The sequence below is a fragment of the Carassius gibelio genome, chromosome A13 (assembly GCF_023724105.1).
Source record: "Carassius gibelio isolate Cgi1373 ecotype wild population from Czech Republic chromosome A13, carGib1.2-hapl.c, whole genome shotgun sequence".
Taxonomy (NCBI): domain Eukaryota; kingdom Metazoa; phylum Chordata; class Actinopteri; order Cypriniformes; family Cyprinidae; genus Carassius; species Carassius gibelio.
This window is the reverse complement of record NC_068383.1, coordinates 25,661,733-25,673,044: the sequence shown is the minus strand read 5'-3', so window position 1 is coordinate 25,673,044 and position 11,312 is coordinate 25,661,733. Positions and strand designations below refer to the sequence as shown.

The 11,312-nt window shown below is 34.9% G+C and overlaps 1 long non-coding RNA gene across 1 annotated transcript; it reads left to right on the top strand.

Moving 5' to 3' along the window:
* Window positions 1–9,059: 9,059 nt before the first annotated feature.
* On the top strand, window positions 9,060–10,502 carry LOC128026788 (uncharacterized). The gene is made up of 4 exons (XR_008186522.1): window positions 9,060–9,305; window positions 9,388–9,540; window positions 9,747–10,170; window positions 10,277–10,502. It is a non-coding gene; the product is annotated as an uncharacterized LOC128026788 (long non-coding RNA).
* The last annotated feature ends 810 nt before the right edge of the window (window positions 10,503–11,312 follow it).

Below are 11,312 nucleotides of genomic sequence, written 5' to 3'. Positions count from 1 at the left end.
ACTATAAGATACATTTAAAAGAAAAGAATCTGAAGATCTTAGAGTCCTTCTCGGTTCATATACTGTAATCATATTTGAAAGATAGTCTGGAGCAAGTCCGTGCAATGCCTTATAAACTAATAAAATATTTTTAAAATCAATTCGAAATCTAATAGGTAACCAGTGTAATGAGTTTAATACTGGTGTAATATGATCTCTTTTTTTACTTTTGTCAATGTTCGAGCAGCGGTGTTTTGGATTAATTGTAAATGGTTAATTGTATTCTTTGGTAGACCTGTAAGAAGGGCATTACAATAGTCAAGTCTGCTAGTAATAAATGCATGCATTAATTTTTCTGTATTGCTCAGAGAGAGAAATGATCTTACTTTAGCAATGTTCTTTAGATGATAAAATGCTGTTTTAGTAATATTGCGTACATGAGCTTTAAAATTAAAATCAGAATCAAAGACAACTCCTAAGTTTTTTGCCACTTGGCTTGGGTTTAATCCGAGTACATTTAGTTTAGGGATCAATTTCTCTCTCTGCGTTTTTGATCCAATAAGCAAAACTTCTGTTTTATCTTGGTTACGTTGTAAGAAGTTCTGTGACATCCAATCATTTATGTCTTTAATGCAATTTACTAGGGAATCAATTTGTACAAGGTTATCTGGAGACACAGCTACATACAACTGTGTGTCATCTGCATAACTATGAAAAGAGATACCATGCCTCCTGATGAGTTGACCAAGATGTAACATATATAGATTAAAAAGTAGTGGTCCTAAAACTGATCCCTGAGGAACCCCACATGGTACTTTATAATATTCAGACAAGGTATTATTAATGGATACGACAAATGTTCTTTCACTAAGATATGATAAAAACCAATTTAAAACTGTTCCAGATAAACCAACTAAGTCACTTAATCTATTTAAAAGAATCTGGTGATCTATTGTATCAAATGCTGCACTCAAGTCAAGAAGCACCAGAATTGAAGGCCAATTTCTGTCAAGGTTTATGTTTATATCATTTATTACTTTAATAAGAGCGGTCTCTGTACTATGATATTTTCTAAACCCAGACTGAAACATCTCTAGTTTCGAATTTGCATTTAAGAATGTACTCAACTGATTAAAAACTATTTTCTCTAGTATTTTACTTAAAAATGTAAGATTTGAATTGGGTCTATAACTACTAGGAGTTAAAATATCTAAACTCCCTTTTTTGTGCACAGGTTTTACTAGGGCAGATTTAAGGTCAGAAGGAAAAATGCCAAGCTGCAGGGAGTGATTAACTATCTCAAGGATATCAATAGATATAGAATCAAATATACTTTTAAAAAGAAAGGTAGGAATAGGATCAAAGGAGCAAGTAGATGGTCTCAAGTCTGTTACAACCTTTCTTAGTGTCTCAACATCAACCAAAGTAAAACTTTCCATTTTGATAATATTCTCTACACTTGATAATGAAGGGAACATAATTGACTTACTATGTATTGAACAGATTTCTGATCTAATATTTATAATTTTATCTCTAAAGTAGCCAGCGAACTCTTCACATTTCCCGTTTAGTAACTCAGAGCTATCAATTTTAGGATTTATTAGTGAGTCTATTGTGTTAAATAATAATCGGGGGTTATTAATGTTTGCATTTATAAGGTTTGCAAAATAAGCTTGGCGCGTTATACATTGGGCCTCATTTATGAAATGAAAATATGACCAAAAACTGGGCGTAAACTCGTTTCTATGCAAAACTTAGAGTTTTTCTATATGGACATGAGCGGTGGCTATGATCAAATCTCATGTAAGGTCTCAGTTTGTGTACGCAAATTTTTTAATTAGCCTGACTTTGCGTGCGTGCAAAGATTTTGACGCTTCATTTGCTTCACCTGGTGTGAAATCGCCTCTAATCATGTCTTTGCATTAATCTACTCTACCAAGAATTAAATTAGTTTTAGGTGTGAATACACCGTAAATCCTTCTGCAGACATGTAGTGTGGGCTTTTTTGTTCATGTGGTTCAGCCGTGAATGAAGAGTGTTGGCTCTTTGAAACTAAAGAAGACAAAGAACAGGCATTTTAAAGGTCACTCTGCAGACACTGGCAGCAGTTTGACGCTATACCCACTTATACACTCATGCAATGCCTCTCTAATGAACAGTGGCACCAAATAGGCTGGGTGCGTATAAGTGGTGTGCAGGTGCATATGCATGACCAAACTAGAGCATATGCATTGGTAAATAAATTCAGAACACTTATTACTGTAATGATATGGTTGATAGCTGTTGATGGACAATTTTAGATTGTTTTAACTTAAATACTATATTAGATTTCCATTTGAACTGAATGCATAAATCTAGGTTACTTGCTAATAATTTCAGAGCAAAATGTAAAACTATTACATTCACTGACGCACTTCACTCAGCAGCACTAATACCAGCAGCAGACAGACTTACTTCCCGGCAACCTGTTGAAATAAAAGCTTGCTCATTTTAGGTTTGAAAATGTGGAAAATTCAAAAGTAATAAAAAAGAAAGTTTTTTTTTTTTTTTTTTTTTTTTTTTTTTATCAATGTATTTGTGTACTACAAAATAATTGTATTTTAATGCTATTTTTTTATTTAAAAATATTATAGTAACACTATTTTTTAAATTGTTTTTTTAATTATTTTTTATTGCCTTTTAACTATACACATGTACATACACATTTCAATGTACCAAATAAAACATAAATCAACAAACAAAGCCAAAACCAAAAGCTTCTCAGTATTTTACATTAATATACAACACCATACAATAACACCTCTTTTCTTAGTCTTCTATCAAAACATTTCCAACTCCACCACATTTTACAAACAATTTGAAAGGTCCCCAAACTCCATCAAAAATGTAACATTTATTTATTTTAACATGTTATCTTTTCCATTGACATGTTTATTAACATCTCTTTCAGCCAACGACCTATAGTTGGTGCACATGTACTTTTCCAATTTAAAGAAATAAGCCGTTTCGCTTGAAGAATACATACATTTATAAATATATGCTCTGTTTTCTTTAACTTGATCTCCTTAGGGTATAAAAGAAATAAAAAGATTAAAGGTGACAGTGGTATGTTAACATCAAGGATATTTTCTATCATTCCTTTCACACTTTTCCAAAACTTCTGAAGTTCTTCACACTCCCATATACAGTGATATAATGTTCCTTTAAAGCCACTGCATTTTAAGCAAGTGTCTGGGATATTTTCATTGTATTTATGTAATACAACTGGAGTTATGTAAATCCTCATCAACCACTTATACTGTAGCAGTTTCAGACGTGTGATCATTATAAGTGATTGAGCTTCCTTGCATGCTTCCATCCAGTCCTCCATTGAAATATCCACCTTAAGATCCGATCTCCAAGCTTCCAATTTATAATCTGAAGACTCCTTTGATCCTGACATCAACATATTGTATAATGAAGAAATTAAACCTTTACTAAAACAATTTCCTGTCATTTCTTTTACCAAGATAGACAATAAAGGCATTTCAAGGGAATTATTTTGTGATTTGAGGTTAAAGTTTGTTATTTGTAAATGCTTAAAGGAGTGTTTTGCAGGAATATTGTATGTATTAACTATTTCCTCAAATGACATAAGAGTATTGTTAACATATAAATCTGCTATCTTTCGAATGCCCTTATCAGCCCAAATCTTGAAGCCTGCATCTAATCTGCCTGGTTTAAATTTTTCATTGCCCCAAATGGGACTAAAACAAGATAAAGGATAGAAGACACCTAGATATTTTTTCATGTCATACCATACGGAAATCATATTTATAACTATGGGATTGGAAAAATTTTTTTTCATATCTTTCAATTCTGATGAATATAAACATAAATTTAAAGGCAGGCCAGCCCTAGTGGCAGCTGATTCTTTTGAATTTGTATCCAGAAATTCTTCCAAATGTACTGATAAGATCTAATAAAGCAGGTATTGATGTATCAAGTTTCTTTAGGAAAAGAATGACATCAGCGAATAACGCAATTTTATGTTCTATCTCTCCAATCTTAATACCTGTTAATTCCACATGGTTTTTTACTGCTATTGCAAAAGGTTCTATGGAGATGGCAAAAAGTAGAGGAGAAAGGGGAAAACCCTGTCTACACCCTCTTGATACACTAAATGACTTTGAAACAATATTATTTGTCAATACTTCTGCTGTAGAACTATTATAAAGTAATCTAACCCACCTACAATACCTTTCACCAAAACCAAATCTAACCAATACATCAAACAAATAAGACCATTCAACCCGATCGAAGGCCTTTTCGGTATCCAATGATAATAGAGCAGTATCTTGTTCACCCCTCTGTTCATAAAGAATATTTAGGGCTCTTCGAACATTGTGAAATCACTGCCTATGCTGTAAAAAACCATTTTGATCCTCTCCTATTAAATTTGATAATGTACCTTCTAATCTCTTAGCTAGAACTTTACTTAATATTTTTGTGTCTGAATTTAACAAACTAATTGGCCGCATATTTTCACACTTTGTGTTTGTTTTTCCTGGTTTCGGTAATAATGTAATTAAAGCTCCTCTCATTGATGTAGGTAAAAGATCTTGATGATACGCCTCTACTATCATTTCCATAAAAGGAGTTAGCAACTTTTCTTTAAACATCTTATACATTTCTATAGGAAGTCCATCTGGACCCGCAGCTTGCCAACCATCGATGGCTTCTGTGAAGTCTTCATCTAATTTGTTCTTTTCTTTAGCTGAAATCTGAGGTATATTTAGACTATCTAAAAATTGCATCTGGATATCTACATTTAGTGAACACTCTGAACTATATAGTTTTTCATAATAAGTTCTAAATGCTTCATTTATCTTTCCTGGGTCAACTATATTTCCATTTGAACTCTCAATTGTTGTGATTGTACGCTCTGTTTGTTGTTGTCGAATTTGCCAAGCAAGTAAACGTCCTGTTTTATCTCCATATTCATAAAAAATTTGTTTCAACCTTAAAACTTTTGACGCTGCTCTACTTGCCGACAATTCATTATATCGGGACCTAAGTAAAAGAAGTTTCTCCTTTGTATCTGCTGTATCTATGACTTTCTGAAAAATATTATTTTCTAGTTTTTTTATTTGATCTTCTAATTGTTTCATTTCTTGTCTAGATTTCCTAGCTTTTGAACTGCAAAACCCAATTATATGTCCTCGAATAAAAGCTTTGAATGCTTCCCATCTAATACAAGCAGATGTTTCAGACTTATTAATTTCAAAATAAAAATCGATTTGTTTGGTCACATATTCTACAAACTCTGAATCATGAAGCCATCCAATCTGAAAACGCCATTTAGGGGGATTTTTTTATAAATTTTGGAATTTTGTATGATAAAGATACTGCTGCATGGTCAGATATGACTATACTGTGATAGCTACAGTCTGTTATATTGTTAACCAATTGTGTGGAAATTAGGTAGTAATCAATATGTGAGTATGTTTGATGCATAACAGAATAACAGGAATATGATATTGCTGTAGGATTAAGATCCCTCCAAACATCTAATAAATTAAGGTCTTTCATAAATTCCTGTATCACTTTCCTGGCTTTAGTATACGTTCCACATCAACCCCGATTTCCCCAGTAGCGTCCATACTACTGGGTTTAACCCCCCACCCCTTTCTCTCCATATATGGCTCTGATTGGTCCACAAACTCGTGAGGAACTATCAGGTACTTGTCTATATTTGTGACAAACAACCCTATTTGTAACATTATTCTCACCTATTTATATCAAACTATAAACACACTTTTTCACATTTCCAGAGAACAATAAGACTTGAATACCTTTGATTATTATTTTACAAATTCTCCATTCATCACTACCGAGTCTTCATACCATAGAGGATCGTCCATACACGTGAGGATAGGAGGACAGTCACCAACCTGCGAAATCAGTTCAAGCAACTTACATATAAAGTGACAAACGTGGACGATAGGATTAGAAGAAATAATGTGCAACGTCTGATGGAGCCGGCTTCCTCAGTGATAATATTTCCAAGTGGAGAAGAAACCTCAACCCAGCCCTTAGGAGGATGACAGCACTGAGTCTGCAGCCGTTCCTCATCTTTCCAGAGATAATTAAAATATGGCATAATGGTGAGCAGATGATATTTGAATCTTCTCAGAAAACAGAGGATTTTATCAGCTCACTGCCACAGAAGAAAGCCTCTTAACTGCCCAGGAATAACAAGGTGGACATGGTCACTTAAGTTTATGCTGTGATTTTTTTATCCAGCAAACTTGTCTAGTGACTGGTAAGCTTTGAAATCTTTTCTTGGAGCTAATGGAGAGAAGGTTTCACAGCATGGAAAGAGGTGTATCCGTACTAGGAAACTCCTGTATACACCACTGATTTTCGGAAGTATCTACTAGTTCCACTGAGGGTAAACTTCAAATTCCACCAATTTAGGAAACTCCCGTAATGATACCAATTCAGATGCATCTTGCTGAAGGGATATCCCCGTGGTATATGCAGCCATTTGTTGCCATGGCAAGTAATCCCCTGAAGAATGTTGTCAGGAGACATTTTCACACCTCAAGAGCCCTTTCACTTCACACCTTGACACACCTCTGTCCTTATTGGTGTTTTTTCTCAACATTGATTGGTTGTTTTAAAAAAAACACATACCCAAACCCTGACAACTATTGGGACAGAGACCTGTCAATTTCCTGATACTAGTATTTGATTGGTCACTGTTTTCATTTAGCCCAACCCAAACCCTCATAGCATAGTGACTTGATTGGTTTTGGCCAGCTATATTAATAAACCATAACCACCCCACCCACTATACAACCCAACCCCCTCAAAAATGGAAAACAGAATGGATTCAGAATTTATTTTTATTAAAATTAAACCAAAACACTTAAAGCATTAAATATATAAATAAATATATAAATAAATCTATAGGAACTGTACAGGGGAAAAAGTACTTTTATAAAATTTAACCAAACACAAGCAATATTATAACAGTTTCAAAATATAAAACTAAAAAATATGTACACAAAGCAAAGTACTTTTATAAAATTTTACTAAACACAAGCAAAATTATATAAGTAAGAGAATATAAAACTAAATAAATCTAACCTAATAAGTATACAAAGAATAAGATAAAATAGAAGAGAATAAGTGAAAATGTGCAGTTTGTGGTGCAATTATTAAAATTGCAAAACCAGTGCGGTTTAGTTAAAGTTGAAGAAAGGAAGGTCCATCATGTCCATTTCCATCAGCCTTAACATGCTGATGATGCAAAATAGTGTAGCGCATGTCTTCCTCCAATCTGCGCTGAAGATGTGAGATGGAGACCTCACAATCAACGCTGGCCTTCCATCAACAATGGCATCCTCCTCGTCAGACATCAGCTCTACTGTTACAGTCTGCCAAAGCTCACTCTCATGTTGTTACAAACCTGTAAATGTCTTTGTTCTGATAACCACAAAAGATGGAATGTTTATAATCCAACCAATGAGCCCCATTGACTTTAAAGTAGAAAAAAATACTATGGAAGTGATTGGAGCTCATGATCAGTTTGATTTCAAACATTCCTAAAAATATTTTCCTTTGTGGTTATCAGAAGAAAATAACAATTTTCAATTTGGGGTGAACTATCCCTTTAAAGACAAGTTGATGAATTTCTACACTCACACGTCTTTTCCTTTGTCGATCTTTAGCTCCTGTTTTAATGGCATCTCTTAGCTGGGACTTTTCTGGCTGAGACAAATTGTACTTTCTCCGAAGTGTTTCAAAGCAACACGCTGAAAAAAATAAAATTCAGATACAATAAATTCATGATATTTTGATATTTGAAAGTCTATAGGTTGACATAAATTCAGATATAAATGTGATTTCAGATAAAAATTTGATATTGTTGTCATGAAGACAAGAGCCTGGGGGTATTCCAGAAAGCTTGGTTAACTTACCATTTGATAAACTATAACCTCTGGGTTGATTTACCCCAAACAGGCATACCATAAGTATGTCGGTTCCAAAACACCTGAGAAGAGTTAGTTTAATCAACCTCTGACTGGTTACCCAGAGTTAATGCGCGTGTACGGTGCATGTATAAAGACATTTTCAATGGATCGCAGATTTCATGAGTCACCATGGAAACTCAAAGCGAAAAAAAGAGAGCGGCGTATTTCACAGAGGCGGTGTTGGAAGTTTTAATGCATGCTTATGAGGAGTTTAAGGCAATAATATTAAAAAGAAGCAATACAGCTGCATCGGCTAAAGCAAGAGAGTTGGCTTGGCTAAAAATAACGGACAGAGTAAATGCATGAGTGTATTAAATTACAAATTTGGTATTGGCTCCCGTTTTATTGAAATGCAAAATAATGAAGTATGACTTATACATCCTTTTGAATATGTTAAATCACTATGAAAGCATTTACTTTTCCTGCCATTTATTTCTTTAGCTTGAAATAATAATTTATATTTCTTATTAATAAGATGTAATCCTTCTGGAGCCACAAGAACTTTAAGCCAAGTCAAAATGAAACACAAAAACATTCTGCAAAAAGGTAATATTTGATTACACAATTACTGAACTATTATTATAACAGGATTTAGTATATTCATTCTGTCATGCAGCTAACAGAAAGAAGACTGAAGCCCGTCTAACTGGCGGGGGGCCACCACCACCTCCCCTCACCCATCTGAGGAGCTGGCTCTGTCCCTTAATAAAGGGCGACCAGTGGTTGCTGGCATTCCAGGGGGCACTGCATCACACATACTATGCACCACAAGTGATGGTGAAAAAAGGGTGACGTAAGTTTACCTCTATGATTTTTCATTTTTTGTCCTGATAAATTACTAACTCTGTCACTTAAAGGCTTTTTGAACAAGATTATTTTTTTATGTAGGCTTATTTTATTTAACTGCATATGATGTATTATTTTCTTTGATAATATTGAGAATTTAACGGCTTGTGTGTTCTTATAGATACTGATGGACGGATTGTATTATTGGACTCTCCAGAAAGAACACAGTCTGTCACAGTTGTAAGTGATTTGTTGTCAGGTACTTTTTTTTTTTTTTGGCTAAATACTGTATACTTAAATATTTGTCTTGATTGAATGATGATGACGATGAAGAGACCACATCTGCTGTGACAGAAGTGGACAATGCTGGTAGATCCACTGAGGTATGATGCATACCATTATGATGTATGGCCCCTTTTTGCATTAGAGTAACAAACTGTCATTGTCCTTTCATAGTACATACCTAGGGATCTGCCCACAGATGAGGGTCCTTCAGCCTCAGCACACAATCTAAGCAGGGTAACAATTTGTGTCCATGTGTCCATATTTGAGTTTTATTGTCTGACCAAACAATCTCATTTATTACATTTTTCCACCTTAGTTGCCAGCAAAGGAGCTGTATAAGGTCCATCTTCAAAAACAAATAAGAAAAAGTGACATGGAGATGGACCTTATACAGCTTCAAATGGAAGAGAAAAGGCTCCTCATTAAAAAAGCAGCACTTGAAATAGAATTACTTGAGAATCGCCTTAAGGTGAGAACTTGTCTGAATATTAATCTGTTGCATGTTAAAAGTGGTCTGTCTGTCTGTCTGTGTCTGTCTCTATCTATCTATCTATCTATCTATCTATCTATCTATCTATCTATCTATCTATCTATCTATCTGTATGTATGTATGTGTAAAGCAATATAAAAAATAAAAAAAACATTTTAATGAATTTTACTTGTATTGTTTTTCAGGAAATGAAGAAATAAACTGCCTGGCAGACCAGTGCAAAAAAAAAACTAATAAAAGTAATTTTGACAAATCCTTTCTCTCAAAAGTCTTCCGTCTCTGTTGGCCTCTAAAATCTGTCGGTGTTCCTCTGGGCCATCTTCCTCAATACAAGGAGGGTGGCTCTCTCCTCTTATAGTGGCAATATTGTGAAGCACAACACAAGCCACAATAATGTCGCATGCCCTCTCTGGACTAACCCGGAGCCCACGCAGACACTGAAACCGAGATTTGAGGATCCCTATAGTCATCTCCACCTTGGCCCATGTTCGGCTGTGAGCCAGGTTAAACCGTGTCTGTGGTCCAGGCTCAGGTTCAGGGTAGGGTGTCATTAAATAGGGCAGACAAGGGTATCCTCTGTCCCCCAGCAAGTAACCATTGTACTGTCCTGTAATGATTGAAGTGTACAACACAAATATAGTAAAAACGAAAAAACAAAAATTGTATAAAGCAAATCATACCCTGCTGAAATGTCTGCTATAATGATGACTCGCAGAAAATTCTGGCATCATGCACAGATCCTGGCCATTTTGCCTCGACATTGGTGATGATTTGGGTTGCCTCACATATTACCTATAGTTAGTGGAAAAAGTAATGACTTTGATGATTTTAAGAAGGGGAAAAAATTTAGTTGTTACCTGCACATTGATACTATGAATAGATTTCCTATTAACATAGTCTCCCTCATTTATTGATGGAGCTTTAATAGGAATGTGAGTGCCATCAATGCACCCAATTATATTTGGAAACCCTGAAACAGAAAGTTATGGAAGTATGAAGTGTGTGCATAATGAATACATGTATAGATATTAAAAATATGACTAAATATTAAATATGCGTCATATATTTTACTACAAAGGACAAACCTGCCAATTCTGTGGAGTTCGTCTTTAATAACAAGCAGAGGTTTATGGCCAGGGAACTGTACAAACGTGGGTAACAACTGTCGCCCACACTGTACAAAAAATGGCCAGACGCAAAAAACCTTAGTGCTATGCACAGAATGTTTTCTGTGCTAAGCGCAGAGCCGCGGTTTGTCACATTTGCGATATGCGGTTTTAAAAGACGTGTTAAATAAACAAATTAATCTTTTGAAAAATGATAACGCTCTTTTAAATATTCATTAGGGTATGCAAACACATCAATACGCGGTCTTATAACCCTCTCCCGACGAAAAAAAACTAGTATAATTTGTGCTTCTACATCCACAGGATCCTCGTCAAAAGGGCACGCCATGCTCACCAACCTTCTGAAACGAAGTTACACTGAAACATAACCTGCTCTCGAGCAGGTTATCTTCAGAGAGTCAGTTGCTATGGTTACATACATACCCAGAAAGTTACCTCTGTTTTTGGAACCGAACGTTGAGGTTATCCACGAACTTACCCTTAAACATACCCAGGTATGTCACATAACCTGCTTTTTGCTTTTTTTTTTAGTACATCAACCGTGCAGGTAAGTCACACTAAAGAGAAGGTCTCGGTTGTAATTCCACTATGCACTGTGGTAGAGATTTAGACATTTTCATTTTT